General features: G+C 32.6%; 1 non-coding gene across 1 annotated transcript; it reads right to left on the reverse strand.

Annotated features, from left to right (window-relative positions):
* Positions 1-9,689: 9,689 nt before the first annotated feature.
* On the reverse strand, positions 9,690-9,795 carry LOC149828738 (small nucleolar RNA R71). Its single transcript, XR_016434490.1, has one exon. It is a non-coding gene; the product is annotated as a small nucleolar RNA R71 (small nucleolar RNA).
* Positions 9,796-19,162: the final 9,367 nt, after the last annotated feature.

Below are 19,162 nucleotides of genomic sequence, written 5' to 3' on the forward strand. Positions count from 1 at the left end.
GTAGACTGAAAAACCTTTCAGTCGACTGCTGCTAAAATCTTCTGAAAACATATATTCTGTCCGGTCGACTGATAAAAACATTAGTCGACTGCTGCTAAATTTCTAGAAAACACATGTTCTGTCTAGTCGACTGATAAAGTCATTAGTCGACTGCTGCTGAATTTTCCAGAAAACAGACATTCTGTCTAGTTGACTGATAATACCTTCGGTCGACTAATTTGACAAAAATGATTTTTTAGAAAATATGATGCGAAAGGATTAGTCAACTGGTGAGTCTATTGGTCGACTAATAAACACGAAAATTTAAGAAAAGTGTTTTCTAAAAAGATTTTCATGAAGAATTCTTTTAGAAAAGATTTTCTAAAGACTTTTTAGGTAAAATGCAACCTAAATATGCACTCCAAATAAGGCTCTTACAAGAATCTAAGACTTTAAATGAATTTAACATTTGTACACTAGTCTTCAAAGATTCTTTATCGAATTCTTCAATTTCTTCATTGCCTTAGCTAAAATGCAGTTGATTTCACTTGCTCATCATCAAAACCTTGTACTTGAAGTATCATGTACGGCTTCATTGTCATAACATTTTTGACATCCTTACTTGTTAAGCTTTATTTAAGATAAATTTCGTAAAGGAAAGTTTGTAGTAAAATTATAGTTTACTATTTGAAAAGGTGAACTCGTGTAGAATGATTTTACTATATCCCAATTAGTCATATGAATTAAATTTATAAATCACTTAATTTACAGATTCCTAATTCTCTTTTAATTTTTACAAAGTCTTCATTTTTTAAAGGTTTAGTGAAAATATCTGCTAATTGTTTATTAGTGGGTATAAATTCTAGTTTGATTATGTTGTTTAAGATTTGTTCTCTTAAAAAGTGGTGTTGAATTTGAATGCGCTTAGTTCGTGAGTGTAAAATAGGATTTTTAGATAAGTTTATAGCACTTGTATTATCACACAAAATAATTGTATTTTCAAATTTTAAACCAAAATCTTTTAATGTATGTTTCATCCAGATGACTTGTGTACATGCTAGGCTTGCAGCTATGTATTCAGCTTCAGTAGTTGACAATGATACGCAATTTTGTTTCTTACTGAACCATGAAACTAGTGTGTGCACTAGCATATGACATGTTCCACTTGTGCTTTTTCTGTCAGATTTACTTTCAACGAAGTCAGCATCACTGTATGAGATTAAATCAAATGTAGATGATTTTGAATAAAATAACCCAAAATCAATTGTTCCTTTTAGATATCTCATTATTCTTTTTACAGCTTTAAGATGTGATTCATTTGGATTTGATTGATATCTAGCACACAAGCAAACACTGAACATGATATTTGGACGACTAGCAGTTAAATAAAGTAGTGATCCTATCATACCTCTGAATAACTTTGTATCCACAGTCTTACCATCTTCATCTCTGTCCAATACAATAGTTGTGCTCATAGGGGTATTCTTTGAAGCAGTTGAGTTCATGTTGAACCTCTTCAGAAGTTTATGAGCATATTTAGACTGATTAATGAAGACTCCATCCTTGGTTTGCTTAATATGCAGTCCAAGAAAGTAGGTGAGTTCTCCCATCATACTCATTTCGAATTCTTTCTGCATGGACTTAGAAAAATCTTCACAAAGACTGTTGTTAGTAGATCCAAAGATGATATCGTCCACATATATTTGAACGATTAAGGTATGATCATTCACTATTTTTACAAATAAAGTTGAATATGCTTTGCCTACAGAAAATCTGGTTTTTAATAAAAAAGTTTTAAGTCTATCATACCAAGCACGAGGTGCTTGTTTTAAACCATATAAAGCACATTTTAGTTTCAAAACATGATCAGGAAATTGTTCATTTTCAAAACCTGGAGGTTGTTTTACATAAACTTCTTCGTTTATAAAACCATTTAAAAAAACACTTTTAACATCCATTTGGTATAGTTTGAAATCCATATAGCTTGCATATGCCAAAAATATTCTTATAGATTCAAGTCTAGCAACAGGAGCAAATGTTTCATCAAAATCAATACCTTCCCCCTGATTGTATCCTTGAGCCACTAGCCTTGCCTTGTTTCTTATAACATTACCTGCTTCATCCAGCTTGTTTCTGAAGATCCATCTTGTCCCAATGATTTGATGATCTTTTGGTCTTGGTACAAGATCCCACATATCATTTCTTTGAAACTGATTTAGTTCTTCAGTCATGGCTAGCATCCAGAACTCGTCAATGATGGCTTCATCAATCTTCTTTGGTTCAAGTTGAGAAATGAATGTCATGTTTGTAATACGTTCCAGCTGAGCTCTAGTTTAACCCCCCTTTGTCAGGTCTCCCAAAATCTGCTTTTAAGGATGATCTCTGATTTCAGCAAATGTTCTTTGAAGATCATCTTCATTAGGTTTAGTTGTGTTATCTAAGAAAGAATCTGTACTTTTAAGACATCATCGTTAGTTTGTTTATGAACAGATTGATCAATAGATTCACAGAAACTGACATGCATAGATTCTTCAATAGTATTTGTACTCTTATTAAAAACTCTGTATGCTTTACTATGACTTGAATATCCTAAGAATATGCCTTCAATAGATTTAGCATCAAATTTATCAAGGCTATCTTTTGTGTTAAGGATAAAGCATTTACACCCAAAGACTTTGAAGTAGTCTATTCTTAGAGTTCTGTCATAGAATAGTTCATAGGGAGTTTTATTCAATAAGTGCCTGATAAGAACTCTATTTGAGATATAGCATGCAGTGTTAACAACTTCTACCCAAAAATATTTAGCAAGATGATTATGTTGGAGCATAGTTCTAGCAGATTCTTGAAGGGTTCTATTCTTTCTTTCTACTACACCATTTTGAGGTGCAGCTCTAGGAAAGGCAAAGTTATGAGAGATACCATGCAAGTTACAAAAATTTACAAAAAGTTCATTTTCAAATTCTCCTCCATGATCACTACGAATTTTGATAATTGTAGAAGATTTTTCATTTTGTAATTTTTTACATAAAATTTCAAATTCACAAAACGTGTCACTTTTATTTTTCAAAAATATTACCCAAGTAAATCTTGAGTAATCATCTACAATGACAAAAGCATATTTATTATGATTAAGACTATCTACCCTAGAAGGACCAAAAAGATTCAGGTGGAGAAGCGCTAAAGGTCTTTTACTTGACACAATATTTTTTTATTTGAAAGATGATTTTGACAATTTTCCTAATTGACAATCATCACAAAAATAGTTTTTTTTAAATGAAATTTTAGGTAACCCACGTACCAAGTTGTTCTTAGCTAATTTAGACATATATTTAGAGTTAACATGTCCCATTCTCATATGCCATAAATTTTGAGAGTCATTATTAGCTATAAGACAATGTTCAGTAATATTCTCTAGGTATAATTCATATATGTTATTTTTTCTAATACTTTTTAAAATAATATTTTCGTTGGTGTCTGCTATGAGGCATGCATCATGTTTAAAGCTAACATTATAACCTGTGTCACACATTTGACTTATACTCAAGAGGTTATGTTTTAAACCTTTAACAAGGAGAACATCTTTGATAAGAGGTTTATCGATATTGCCAATACCAATTATCAAACCTTTGTTGTTATCTCCAAAGGCGATGGTTTCTCCTTCTTTATGATAAAGAACAACAAAAAGATATGGATGTCATGTCATATGTTTTGAACAACCACTGTCTAGTATCCATCTGTTCTTCTTCTTTAGAGCCTGCAAAAGATCAAGTAAAACTTCTTTTTGGTACCCGATCGGATCCCTTTTTGTTAGACTTTGGAACCCATATCCATATTGATTTGGGTTTGTCTACAGATTTAGAGGAGTACATGGTATTAAAATTGAAATTATAATACTCTTGTTTAGGCTCATTAGAACCTTTGACAAATGTAGTCCTTTGATTCATACAAGAGGGTTTATTTAAATGAGAGTAACCAATATCATTCTTGTAAAAAGAGAATTTTTGAGAGGATAGGAGTTTTTCCAGGTTCTCTTTTCCTTTGGTAAACTTGAAAACCGTTTTCATAAGGTTTTCAGTTTTGCTTTTTAGTTCTGAAATTTCTACTTGAAGATTTTTTGTCTTGGAACTAGTAGTACTAATTTCAAAAGTAAGAATAAATTTTTTCTTTTTCAACTCAGAATTTTCAACACTGAGTTTTTCATTTTTCAGGAAAAGCACTAAATTTTCGGATTTTAAAATTTTGTTTTTGAGAATCGTTTTCTTAGATTCTTCAAAGAGTTCTTGAAAATCATTTAGAAGTTCATCAAAAGAAAAATCAGAAGATTCACTTATAGAGCTTTCTTCTGCCATGAAGCACATATTTGCAGTTTCAGCTTCATCATCACTTGACTCTTCACTGGTGGATGGTTTTGAATCATCCCATTGAGCATGTAGAGTCTTCTTCTTGAAGAACCTTTTCTTTAGTTCCTCACTTTTGGATTTTCTTTTTAGAAGAGGACATTCACGTCTCATGTGACCTGGCTTATTACATTGATAGCACATGGTATCTTCCTTAGAATCTTTCTTTTCCTTGTGCTTATTTGATAGCATGTTCTTTCTCATGAAGCGCTAAAATTTTTGAGTAAGCAGCGCAATTTCAGATTCCTTTTATGAGTCCTCATTCTCAGAAATCGCTGGGAAGGCTAGATTTTTCTTCGTAGGTTGTTCTTCTTCCCTTTTTTCTTTCATATGAACTTCATAGGCCATAAGATTGCCTATTAAGTCATCTAGAGTAAGCTTGGATAAATCTTGAGCTTCTTCAATAGCTGTTGCATTTTTCTCCCAATCAGTTGTGAGAGATCTCAAGATCTTCTTCACTTTATCGGTCTGGGAATAGGTTTCTCTCAGAGATTTAAGATCGTTGGTGAATCTTGTAAACTTCTTTGTGATTTGTTCATCTTTATTCATTTTGAATAGCTCATATTTTCGAACCAGAGATGAGATCTTAGCTTCTTTTACTTTGTTGGTTCCTTCATGGATAACCTCCAGAGAGTGCCAAATATCATATGCAGTTTCACAAACTGATATTCTATTGAATTCATTTTGATCAATGGCACAGTATAAGGCATTCATGGCCTTTGCATTTAGATTTGCCATCTTCTTTTCTTCATCAGACCATAAGCTATAGTCTGAAGATGAAGATGTGTATGGACATTCAACAATTTTCCATACAGCAAAGTCTATAGATTTGAGAAATATGGCCATCTTGCATTTCCAATATCCATAGTTGGAGCCGTTGAAGAAAGGAGGGTGAGATGCGTGTTATCCTTCAATGTCACAAGCATAAGAAGTAGATGCCATTAGTGCTGAAGGACTTGTTAGGTCGAAACCAGCAAAACCTGCTCTTATACCAAATGAAATTCCACTAGAGAGGGGGTGAATAGTGAAATATGATATAGATCCATAAAATAAAAATTAAAGGCAATAAGGCACAACACAGAAAACATAGGATTTATACAGGTTCGGTCGAGTTACTGACCTACATCCAGCCCCCAAGTAAAACACTTGAGCCTTTCACTATAAAATCTGTGTTACCGGATAAATAGTACAACACCTTCTTCCTCAGAGGTCTATTTCTCTCAACAGAGAAGGGAAACACCCTCTTTTTCAGAGGTCTACTTCTCTCAACAGAGAAGAGAAATACCCGCTTTCACAGAGGTCTACTTCTCTCAAGAGAGAAGGAAAACACCATCTTTCACAGAGGTCTACTTCTCTCAACAGAGAAGGGAAACACCCTCTTTCCCAGAGGTCTACTTCTCTCAATAGAGAAGGGAAACACCCTTTTTCACAGAGGTCTACTTCTCTCAACAGAGAAGGGAAACACCCTCTTTCACAGAGGTCTACTTCTCTCAACAGAGAAGGGATACAACAGAAAACAGAAAGTTACAATACTTTCCTATGGAACCTTCAGAATGATATGAATGCACGAATGAAGATTCTTAAAATGTTCTTTTCTTTTCACACACAGTTGATTCTTTTGTCAAAGAGCTTTTCTTGACTTTTTCTCTTTCTTTTTCACTTTCTTTTTTTACGCTCTCTTTTTCGAATATTGAATATGAGTTTTTCTCTTTGTAAGCTCACATGTGTGTAACTAGAAATACTATTTTGTTTGTATATATATAGTTTTAAGAAAATAGTCGTTGCCTTTTTGAAATGATTGTCCTTTTGAGATATGAGGTGTCAGGTCATTTCAAAAACAACTTTGTGTGAAATGATATGTGTACTATATTGCTTTTTTCAAAAAGTCTTCTTTCCATAAGTATAGTATTTGGGGTACACTATTCGTTGTTGTATTTTAAATAAGATATAATTTGTGATGGGTCTTTTCTCATAATAAATGATTTGTAGTACATTGAACGTTGAAGTGTAATCTATCATATAATTTTGTCTTTACTCAATTTAATGATTTGTAGTATATTAATATTTTTCTTACAAATCGCCACTTCTTTAGTTGAATGCATGTAAGTACAATAAATGCTTTGTTAAGTACTTTATTTATAAATGGTCATTTTTCAAATGCTTTTTGAGATGACATTTATTGTTTACAGAAAGAATGATGGCTTTAAATAAGTCGACATTCTTGAGTGTGAACTTTATTATTAAATAAATGGTCATTTTTTAAATGCTTTTTGAGATGGCATTTAATGTTTACAGAAAGAATGATGGCTTTAAATGAGTCGACATTCTTGAGTGTATATTAAATAAATGAAAGATCTTTTCCAAACTTAATTGTCTTGTTAAACAATAAATAGTTTTTGTATATAAAACAATATTTCTCAATTCAAGATAAACGATTGTGTATTGTGAGTAAATTCATTTTGTCTTTTTCTTTCATATTTGAAATCATTATCTTTTATATCATTTCAAGTTGTCTTTTTCATAAATGCTTGTAAGAAAGTACAATGATTTGTTTTCAAAAATGGTGTTTTTGAAATATCGTATCCTTTTCTGAAAAGCTTAGCTTTTTGTAAATAGATGGCTTGTATGATATTTAAAGCATATGAAATATGAAATATGCAATATGCATGCTTCTAAAGGTTCTGTTACATATGACTCTAAAGAAGAAAAACAATTTTCATCTTGAAGTAGCCGATCTCCTTGGATGATCTTTGTGAATGTATGGCCCAGCAAGCTTTTTCTTCAGAGAGTATGATTGCACCAAATAGTTGTAATTGATCAGGTTGTCTCCATTCCTCTTAGGTGAAATAACCTTGCATCAAATACTCGTTAAATGCATGACAAATCATATTCAGTCATAATATAAAATATTCATAAAGGCATATCATATTTATCATATCATATTGAAGCATATCATATAATTATCATGTATGACAGTATATCATATTATGTATCATCAAAACATAGTTTCTCAACATATACTAAAAAGTAGGTTTATTAATTTAAGTGCGATGAATTAGGTAGGTCTTCTATGCTTATTTGTCCATTTCATAGACATAATTTTTTCTAGTAATCTGGAATAGATCCCATATAGGAGACGGATGACATATTTGTGTATTAACAATAGTATTAGTTTACTTATTAGTTAGTTTAGATATTTTATTTACTAGTTGTTTTAGAATTAGTTTGTTGCTTCGTAAGGTAACTTAGGTTTTATTTTAGATTTGAATTTTCTTTGTAGTTTAATTAAATTTTGTTATTATGTTTAGTAGATTAGTATGATTGATTAGTCTGTTATTGCATGTGGATAAAGTCAATAGTGCATCAATTGAAGGATTTTTAAATTGATTTTTGAATTAAATTTTAAAACCCAATTTTGCAGTCATTTGCACACATCATTTATGTGAATTTTTTCAAAGTTTTTCTAAAAAATTACTTCCATTCTCTTTACTGATATGTTGACTATCTGCAGATCAAATTTCAACTCAATTGGAGTTGATTTGGTCAGGTTTTAATACGTTTTACAAAAACAGATTTTTAATTTTGGGATAGGCTAATTTCCAAAATTTTCTCGATTTTGAAACGCTTATATCTAGAGCTTCCTGGTTATTTTTTAGATTCTGCAAAAATGGTCTGATTTTTGCTCATGTCAGAAATGGAACAAAACAAATTTCATTAATTTTGGACTTTGTTTGCCTCTCTAAATTGTCTGTTTTTTAAAACTTTTTAGAAATTGATTTATGCACTATATTGAGGGCAAAATAGACAATTCACTAATTATTTAGTTTTTTGTAATTTTTCATATTTTCCTGCCTAATAGTTAGTATAATTACAGTAATTAGTTTAGTTAGATTTAATATAAATTAGTTTGTTTAATTCACATTTAAAATTTAGCTTGTTTTTATTTTAGTTACAATTTAGTTTTCAGAGTATTTTTAGAATTAGTTTTAGTGTAATTTTTGAATTAATTATCGTAGTTTTATTTACTGACTTTTTATTTTATTTTGCTTTAGGTTGAGTAGCAAGCTACAGGTTAAAGGCTAATTTTTTTAAGCAAGAGAAAGCTTGAATTGGTGAAATGACATAAATGCCACTTTGATCACAACTTAATTTAGGGTTTGCTTTGATGAATTTTTATTTTGTAACTTAATTGTAGTTGTTTTAATTCAGTGTAGACATTGTTATATTAATATATTAAAATTTTTAGAGATAATTATAATATCATCCTATTCCCTAAGGATTTGACCCGTATTCACCACAAAAGTGAAAAGTCGTTTTTATATTTTTGGTTCACAAATTTTCAAAAGTTTTATTGAAAAATATATTTTAAAAATACCATTGCAAAAGTACAACCAAAATTTGGCATTGTTGTCGGGGAACGATGATTGATATTTAATTATTTATGATATTTCAATTTATTAATATTTAGTCACTTGTTTTAATTTTATTTTTTAGTTAGTAGGACTAGTAAGTGAATATAGGTCTTCTCTTAGTTAGTATATATAGGATTCACGTACTGCTTTTCTAGGATTCAATGAATTGCATGCTTATCGAAGTGAATAGACAGGTGGGTTTTAGACAACATAGTTTGTGATTTTCTATATTTACTAATTTGTGAATTAGTGTAGGTTGTGTTATTTAAATTTTGTAGATTAGTTAAATTGTTCTGACATTGTTTAGATTAGTTATTTGCTTTGTGTTCTTGTGATTTTATTTTTGTTGCATGTTAGTTTAGTTTAGATAGGGTAGCATAGTTAGATTTAGTTGATCCATACACCAGGTTGACTCGGTGTATGCAGGGGCGGAGAACTTTAGGAGCTCCACTTCACCCATTTGACCTAGAACCAGTGTGTATCTTGAGAAAATCTAGAAGTCTGGATCAAATGGCGGAGCAGATGGAGCAACGGAATGAAACCCATCCTTTAAGGGATTTCTTTATCCCTAACCAATACACCCAGATGCCTGCAATTAGGAGACCTGAGATAGGAGCACCTCAATATAAGATCAAGGCTAGCATTATTCAAATGCTACCATCATTCTATGGCCTTGCTCATGAGGACCCATATAGGCATCTCGATGAGTTTCTCAAGATTTGTTCAATGGTCTGAATCAATAACTTCGGAGATGATGCTATGAAGTTGACACTCTTTTCATTCTCTCTGAAGGACAAGGAGAAGCATTGGTTAAAGACCTTGAACCCAGGGCAAATCAAGACATGGATTCAATTGCAGTAGGAATTCCTTAGGAAATATTTTCCCATTGGTCGTACGAACCAATTTAGGCAAGTCATCACTAGCTTTTCAAATATGGATGGTGAGCAATTTCATGAGACATGGGAACGTATAAAGGACCTGCTTAGGAAATGCCCACATCATCAGGTACCTAGGTGGCAGATAGTTCAGAGCTTTTATGATGGTCTGTCCGAGAGGAATAGACAGATGATAGATTCGTCTTGTGGTGGTACGTTTATGTTGAAGAGCGAAGACGAAGCATGGGGGTTATTTCAGACATTAGCTGAGAATTCCTTACACCACACGACTTTGTCTTCAGCATCTCATTCTGAGAGAGTTGTACCAAGTGGTCCCAAGAAGAGTGAGCTACTAAAGGTAGGTTTTACTGATGCTATTCAGAGTAAGGTTGATATGCTTGCGCATAAGTTAGACCAACTTTTAGTCGGACCATCCTATTAACATACGGTGTGTACTCTCTATGTCAGTCCAACACATTCTGTCACTGAGTGCTCTTCGGCAGCTCAGTACCCTGAATTTGTTCACAAACAAGTTGAGGCTGCTCAAGAGTTTGCCAGACTCATGCATGACCCATATTCTTCTATAAATCATCTGAATTGGTGAAACCATCTTCATTTTTTGTGGAGAAATCGACAAGCATCAATTTTTGTCCCTCCCATTCAGCAGGTTAGGCCCAACTTTCCCATGCAGACATATCAAAGGCCGAGTTACCCTCAGTCAGTCCCTACTTATCTCTCAGGATCTTCCACAGCAGTCATCTTTCGAGGAGAGACTTCTCCAAGCATTTCAGGAGGTGAAAATCTCCAATTAAAATACCTTCGAGAAGTGCAATCAAGTGTTGAATACCCATACGCAGTCTATTGCCAAACTCGAGATATAAATGGGTCAGTTAGTAGAGGCATTGAGTAGGAGGACTGATGATAGCTTGCCTAGCCAGCCTGTCATAAATCCTAAGGGCAAAGAGCATAGTTTTGGAGGACTGTACATGACTGATACATCACACCAACAGGTCAAAGCAGTTATGGCCCTTAGGAGTAGACGTGAGTATCACGTCGAGCCAAGACAAATGACAGATGAGTCAGACATGACCATACCATCTACTTTGGCTCAGTCATCTTCCCCCAATCAGGATAAGGATAGAGGTGAGTCTTCTCACAAAAAAGAGGAACTCCCAGAATATGTCCCTAAACCACCATATCTGAAGGCCTTAGAATCTTCCGTTGGCAGCAACAAGTAGAGAACCAAGGTGCAAGATATGCTTGAGATCTTTAAGCATGTACAGATTAACCTTCTCTTGTTAGATGTCATTCATCAAGTTCCAGCATACGCCAAATTCCTGAGAGAACTATGTACACAGAAGAGGAAATCTAGAGGAAAAATTCTTACGAAGGTCCTTCTGACCGAGCAGGTGAGTTTGGTGCTTCATCATCAGACTCCACCAAAGCTCAAGGACCCTAGTGCCCCGATTATTTCATGTGTCATAGGAAATATCCAGATAGAGCGGGCATTGTTAGATCTTGGGGCAAGCGGGAACATCTTGCCTGGATATTTCTATGATTTTTTTGGGTTAGGAGAAATGAAGTTGACACCTATAACCTTGCAACTAGCAGAGCATTCTGTCAAGGTTCTGAGAGTAATCCTAGAGGACGTGCTAGTGAAAGTAGAGGTTTTTTATTTTTTCCATTCAACTTCATTATCCTGGACATGGAAGGCATATATAGTCATCATCAGACTCTGATTATTCTGGGCCGACCATTTTTGGCAATGGTCAATGCATGTATCAATTGTCATACCAGAGCGATGGATTTATCCTTTGGCAACAAGAAAGTGAGACTGAATATCTTTAATGCTGTCATGGGACCTGCCGAAGATGAGTCTTGTTTCCATATAGATATTGTTCAGGAGTTATTGAAAGAAGTCTCAAACTTGTTATTGATTGGAGATCCACTCGATGTATGTTATACAATAGAAGACAACCTAGACAGTGATTTTATTAAGATGTCTTTTGTTGTGTCAGAGGAGGGGAGTGTGCTCGAGCATATTGTGCACAAGAGAGGAATAGGATAGGATTTGAGTAGAAATCATATACAATATGTACAATAGTAGGAGTAGAATTTGATTTTTTTATTTTATTTTTAGTTTTCAGTATTTGCTTTGTTTTTTAGATTCTTTTACTTGTATTAGTCTTTTGATCTAATCTCTTGTGCTAGACTGGTAATTACTTTTACAAGACATGAGGATGGAGCAACAATTAAGAAGTCAACTTCATGTCAAGTTTATAGAAAATCATGCATCTGAGTGTACACGATGGTGGTGCAATAGATATGGCAATGGAGTATTCAGATGATCTTCAGCATATAGTCAGGTTGTATCTATCCTTGTCTTAATTTATATTTGTTCTTGTGGCATATTCATTCATGCATATAGTTTCATCTAAGCATGGGGGAGAGCTGCTGAGGACAACATCATTCAAGCATGGGGAAGGGATCATTGAAAAAATTTTTTTTTTTTTAGAAAATCAATTTTCAACTTTTTATAGAATGTGTTTTGTAGGATTTGACATATGTTTAGAATTTTAAATCCCATGTGCAAATTTTTTGTCAAAAAAATTGATCTAAAAAGAGTGATTATTGCCTAGATTTTGATGAAATGAGAACATGTGATTGTTGAAGTCTGGATAGAATTATTTGTATGACAATGCATAGTATGTTACAAATAAAAGCAGTGAAAGAAATTTATGTGAGGAGCAAATGTAGTTGTTCTAAGTCTTCTAAGTTGTCATGTGAGTAGTGAAGACAGACACTAGTTGACGTGTTTCATTTCTGCGAAAGAAGGCAACTTGGGAGGTCAAACACTTTGCTTAGACATCGTCAGTGAGGCCTGTTGGATTTGAGTAAGTAAGTCTGAGGGGTGTTTTACACCTGATGCCCTAAAGCCATCTGACTTCAGAGTCATCAACCAAAAGCTTGCTAGACGGACCCAATAGAAAGCCTAATAGGCGATGGCATTGCACACAACAAAGGCTACATAGACTACAAAAGTCTAGGACCTAGTAACTTGAGCTATTAAGACTAAGGAATCCTTGAATTTGGTACCCTAAGGTTGTCTAGCCTGGGAGTTATTGGCCCAATGCTCGTTACAAGGGTTACAAAGTCTGATGATGGATGTAGAGCTCAATTAAAAAAAAAAGAGAGGAACAAGAGCTTGAAAGAAAAATTCACTGCTTAGAAAAGAAAAAGAAAATTTCAACTATGCAGAAATCATACAAGGAGAGAAAGACGACGACTCGAACGCGTGCAAATTTTTGAAAAAAGGAATGCAAATGATCGCAAATTTGAGAAAAATATTTGTACTATGGGGGTGTAGTTTCTTTTCATATGTTATCTCTTGCATTTACATAAAATGAAAGTCAAAATTGATTAGTAGTTGTTAGTTTCATTATATTTTTAGTTTTGGTGTTGCTCGAGCACTAGCAACATTCATGCATGGGGGAATTTGATAATTCATAAAATGCATTAAATAATTAACATAATATGCATGCCATTATCCTTATTTTTTAGAGTTAAAACTCATATTTATGTTGAGTCTAGTCAAAGGAAGCTACGTTTCAAATTTTGTCCAATTTTGAATTAAATTGGCGAAGTTATGAGTTTTTTATGAAATGGAGCAAATTCCAGACCCATATGAGAATGACGATTTTTGGATTAGAATTGGATCACATTGACCCAATCCATAGACCCATTCATGTTTTTCCAAAAGAGGCGCCCAACTATTTTTTAGAAGTTTTGAATATTTTTTAAAACACTTTTTCATAAGAGTGTTTTTGCAATTTTTAAAAAGAGGAAACAAAGAAATAGGGCAAACCCCTTAGGCTGATGTTTTTGTCCAGAATTCTGAGAACCCTCTACTGCACCAGCCACCTTCATCTTCTTCCTTCCACCTTTATTTCGTCACACCTGGGTGTTGCACTGCCGAGGAGTTTTTCGGGCGTCACCATCTTCTTCCTCTCCATTTCTTTGTGTAGTTTTTTTATTTTGTGTCAAGTTTATTTTAAACTCAGATTTTGTTGTGCAGCAGCAAGACAGCCATTGACGGAGCTTACTCTTCGCACCAACGAGCTTTCTAGGTGCTATCCGGCCAAGGACCTTTCTGAGCCTTCACGAGAGACGAGAAATTTTATGAGCTAGCTCTTTGTTCCCGTCTACCATCCTTCGAACCCCTGTCACCATTCCGCCATCATGCTGCTAGATGTTGCAGACACTAACAAAGATTAGAATAGACTGTGGGAGGCCTCAGCTCATGGACCAAGCATGGATTAACCGATAAGACTAATTGCTTTTGTTTTTTAGTTTGCATTTTTGTTATTTTGCATAAATGGGCTAGACAATGTCTAGCCGGTTTTGATGTTTTAAATTTTTTTCTGTTATGAATTTTTTTACAACAAGTTAAAAGTTCAAATCTCAGTTTTGATCCCCTAAGATCGAGTCTAAAGAGTCACTTACTGTAAAGACAAATCAGCATTTGATTTACAATAATACTTTTTGTCAGAAAAATCATTTTTTTAGTCACTTGTTAAATCGAGTCTATAAGGTTGTCATCTTCCCCAAGAAGATGGCAGCCATTGTAGGTTCAGTCAAGGTCTGAGTGTTTTAGTAAGTTTTAATTAAGTTTAGTATTTTTTAATTTGATACTTAATGCATTTAAGGCATAGATTTTTATTTAGTAGCAATTAGTCAAGTTAGTATAGTTAATATTTTTAGGCACTATCAACATTCACGTTTTTTCCCTTTTGATTGATTCAATTGTAGCCCTTGCATTTTATTTAGATAACATATAGAATCTAGTATATAAGTAGTAATTTTGCTTAGCTTAGTTTTAGGCATTCAAAGTGTTATGAAGGGCCTTTCGGGATTTTTCAAAGACTAGGCAATTTTGGCCAATTGTGTGGGTTTCCATAATTTTTGAAGTCAAAGAAAGGAAAATGTTGAAAACGCCAACCTTGGAGGATATTCTGAATATCCCATTAAGTAAGGTGATTCAAAAAATTGAATCACCTACTTAATGGTTGATTAGTATTTCCCTAAATAACAAAAGGATATCCACTCTCAATTTGAATTTTCTAGCCATAACGTGTTGGCCCAATTGGGCCTGACGTTTTGGCTCTCAAAGGTAAGTGGATATCTTAAGTAAGAAGTGAAATGGGGCCCACTTAATGTCCAGCCAACCTTTATGCATTAATGTCTTTCATTTAGCATTTAGCATTTAACACATTAGGTTTAAGTGTATATTTTATTAACTCTTTAGGTAAGTTTGACTTGATTTTTTTTAGCATTGCATATCATTTCATAATTAGTCTTGCATATTATTTATGGTAGTTAGGCATGTATGTTTCATGACTCATTTCATTTTGTTAATTATTTAAATGCTAAGTAGGTCCTGCATAGGGGGACGGTTTATACTAAAAAGTAGGTTTATTAATTCAAGTGTGATTAATTAAGTAGGTCTTCTATGCTTATTTGTCCATTTCATAGACATAATTTTTTCTAGTAATCTGGAATAGGTCCCATATAGGGGACGGATGATATATTTGTGTATTAACAATAGTATTAGTTTACTTGTTAGTTAGTTTAGATATTTTATTTACTAGTTGTTTTAGCATTAGTTTGTTGCTTCGTAAGGTAACTTAGGTTTTATTTTAGATTTGAATTTTCTTTGTAGTTTAATTAAATTTTGTTATTATGTTTAGTAGATTAGTATGATTGATTAGTCTGTTATTGCATGTGGATAAAGTCAATACTGCATGAATTGAAGGATTTTTAAATTGAATTTTGAATTGAATTTTAAAACCCAATTTTGCAGTCATTTGCACACATCATTTATGTGGATTTTTTCAGAGTTTTTCTAAAACATTACTTCCATTCTCTTCACTGATATGTTGACTATCTGCAGATCAAATTTCAACTCAATTGGAGTTGATTTGGTCAGGTTTTAATACATTTTACAAAAACAGATTTTTCAAGATTTCTAATTTTGGGATAGGCTAATTTCCAAAATTTTCTCAATTTTGAAACGCTTGTATCTTGAGCTTCCTGGATATTTTTTAGATTCTGTAAAAATGGTCTGATTTTTGCTCATGTCAGAAATGGAACAAAACAAATTTCATTAATTTTGGACTTTGTTTTCCTCTCTAAACTGTTTGTGTTTTAAAACTTGTTAGAAATTGATTTGTGCACTATATTGAGGGCAAAATAGATAATTCACTAATTATTTAGTTTTCTGTAATTTTTCATATTTTCCTGCATAATAGTTAGTATAATTACAATAATTAGTTTAGTTCGATTTAATATAAATTAGTTTGTTTAATTTGCATATATAATTTAGCTTGCTTTTATTTTAGTTACAATTTAGTTTTCTGAGTATTTTAGAATTAGTTTTAGTGTAATTTTTAAATTAATTATCGTAGTTTTATTTACTGACTTTTTATTTTATTTTGCTTTAGGTTGACAAGCAAGCTATAGGTTAAAGGTTAATTTTGCCAAACATGAGAAAGCTTGAATTGGTGAAATGATAGAAATGCCCTTGTGATCTAGAGAAGGCTTGAGCAACTTAATTTAGGATTTGCATTGATTAATTTTTATTTTATAACTTAATTATAGTTGTTTTAATTCAATGTAGACATTGTTGTATTAATAAATTAAAATTTTTAGAGATAATTAGAATATCATCATGTTCCCTAAGGATTCGACCCGTACTCGCCATGAACGTGGAAAGTCAATTTTTATATTTTTGGTTGACGATTCTCTAAAAGTTTTATTGAAAAATATGTTTTAAAAATAGCATTACAAAAGTACAACCAAATAGTACCGCTTACCCTCTCCTTGTAAGCATCAGTGTTTAGTGTTACATGTTTAAACTCATTTAGTTCATTTATTTCATGCAACACTCAATTGAATCATCTTTACACAATTTGACACCCCTTCAGGGCTCATGGATGCGCATAATTCAAATGCGAGACAACACTTATATGTTAATGCATTTTTTTTAACTTTAGATTCATTTATGAACATGCAATAGTCATACAAAATTAAGCATCCACATTCATTCATAATACATATTTATTTTGCATAGTTCAAAAAGTAAATAGTGATAAAGCCAATTCATGCATAACCATTTCATTCAATCAATGCATAATCATTTTGTTCAATTTGCGCCTCATGTTGAGTACTCATTCCCTGCATAACAATTATTTTTATAGTAGGTATGCAACATGATATAATTTGCAAAACATACTCATAAGCCGTAGAGGAATCACACGCATTTGCTAACTGGACCTTTAGCTGGTTCAAAACCAGTCAGACCTCATTTTTGTCTGATTGTTACAACTACCACAGAAATGTGCATAATCATCAAACAGAGCGAAAATTTTGAAAGGTTTCTAAAAATTTTGTCATATTTTCGATGCCATAAACCTTTCATTAACATTCATCTGAATGAGAGAGATACGACCAATTTAGTACATGCCTATACTTTTATGTTTCGACTATCACAATTTCGTGCTCATTCCTAGAACAAAGCTTAAAATTTCATAGATTCTGTAAAATTTTGTTAGCTTTCCAATGCAATAAACTGTTCATAAAAACTCCTCCGAACGAGAGGGATACAAATGATTTACCGGTTGGGTGTCGGGCCAGAAATACGTAATGGCAGGTTATATGAATTTGGGTGAGCATAAATAGGCCACTCGAATTCATAATTCTGTTTTTTTTTCACATAAACTCATCCAATAAAATATCAACACATGACTTTTACATAATCCATCATAAAAAAATTCTAGTTTTGCAGTCGTTAGGCTAGAAAATTGATCTATCTTGCCTAACACTATTTCTTCATAAATAATTTTGGTATTTTCCTAATTTCAAGTATAGAGGTGCATATTATTTCATGACAAAAATAACAAAATCATCTCAAACAACATACCACATGTATAAAAATATTAGATCACAAATTCTAACTAAGATTTTTGCATGAAAGCAATAAATTTTTACCCTACTTTAATTCAAATTATGGGGGGGCGTGAACCCCTCCTCCCTTTTTATAAATTATGGGGATTAGGTCAAGGGACTAGGATAATCTCAACCCTTGATCTAATCTCCAATCCCTTTTTTTCATTTGCACACACACACACACACACACACACATATATATATATATATATATATATATATATATATATATATATATATATATATATATATATATATATATATTCTATCTAACTAATGACTTAGGTTAGTATTATACTATGTATTTTATATAGTATATACTATGTAATAGTTATGCATATGGTTTGGTCGACACCCTCATATGGGGTTCACCTTTCTATATTGCCTAATGTCAAACTGTTATTTCTTTTCTTTCTCTTTCTTTCCTTTTCCCACTTTTTGTATTCTTTGTTATTTCTTCCTTCCTTCTAAATGTCCACCCCCCATCCTAGAAAGATCCAGGATGGGGCAACCTCCTCTCTTAGGAGGCCTTCCCTTACATATAAGGCAAGTTTTGACTTTACATTTTAAAATTGTTTTTTGGTAACTTTGAAAAATCTTTTAATTTAAAGTTGTAACTTAGTTTTTTTTTCTTAAGTCAACAATGAGGTGCCACATAAGATGGGAAGGCCCACCTATGAACCTCTACCATTTATTTCAATTTAGTTAAATTATATTTTTCTATTTCATTTTAATTTTTTTCTAATTAACTTTATTTATTATTTTGGATTTTAATTCTTTCAAAACTATAATTTATGTTTAAATGGAATGACTCTAAATACAAACTAAATTATTTTCAAATGCATATGAAATCCTTTTAAACTACGTTTTGTCTAGCTTATTTAAATTTTTTTTCTAAGAATGCTATTTTCTCAAAAAGGTATTTCAAAAACAATTTCCACTAGAGTCGACAAAACCCATTGGCATTTTGAATATATTTTATTTTATTTTTTTCTAAGTCATAATATAAGACCTAGTCTATTGTATATTATATAATACACATAACCATTATCAAATTATCACATATAGAGATATTCACAAAAATTTACAAAAAATTCTCAAAAAATTATATACATTACATAAATAAATTATGACATGTATTATGCATCAAAGCATAGTTGAATGTGTTATATACCATACATGAGAGCAATGAATTAAATAAGACATGTATCATGTATAAAAGCTTGTTATGAATGAATCATACCCGTTATCCTGCAAGATAATGGCATTAGCATGTGACTTATGACTTTAACGAAAGATAACCCTGGGACCACAGGTTTAAATAAGGGATTGGTAGAACTAGGCTCTCATAGATGGATGGGATCGGTCATAATCTCAACAAAATGGTTGGGTCTGTACCGATCTCATGTCTTCCTTGGATAGGAAGAGGTGGTACAAACCTCGTGGGATATTATGATGTTGGAGAACTATGTGTGCCTTGTTCCCACTTCACGAT

Source organism: Nuphar pumila, chromosome 9, assembly GCF_984573655.1.
Source record: "Nuphar pumila chromosome 9, dmNupPumi1.hap1.1, whole genome shotgun sequence".
Lineage (NCBI taxonomy): Eukaryota > Viridiplantae > Streptophyta > Magnoliopsida > Nymphaeales > Nymphaeaceae > Nuphar > Nuphar pumila.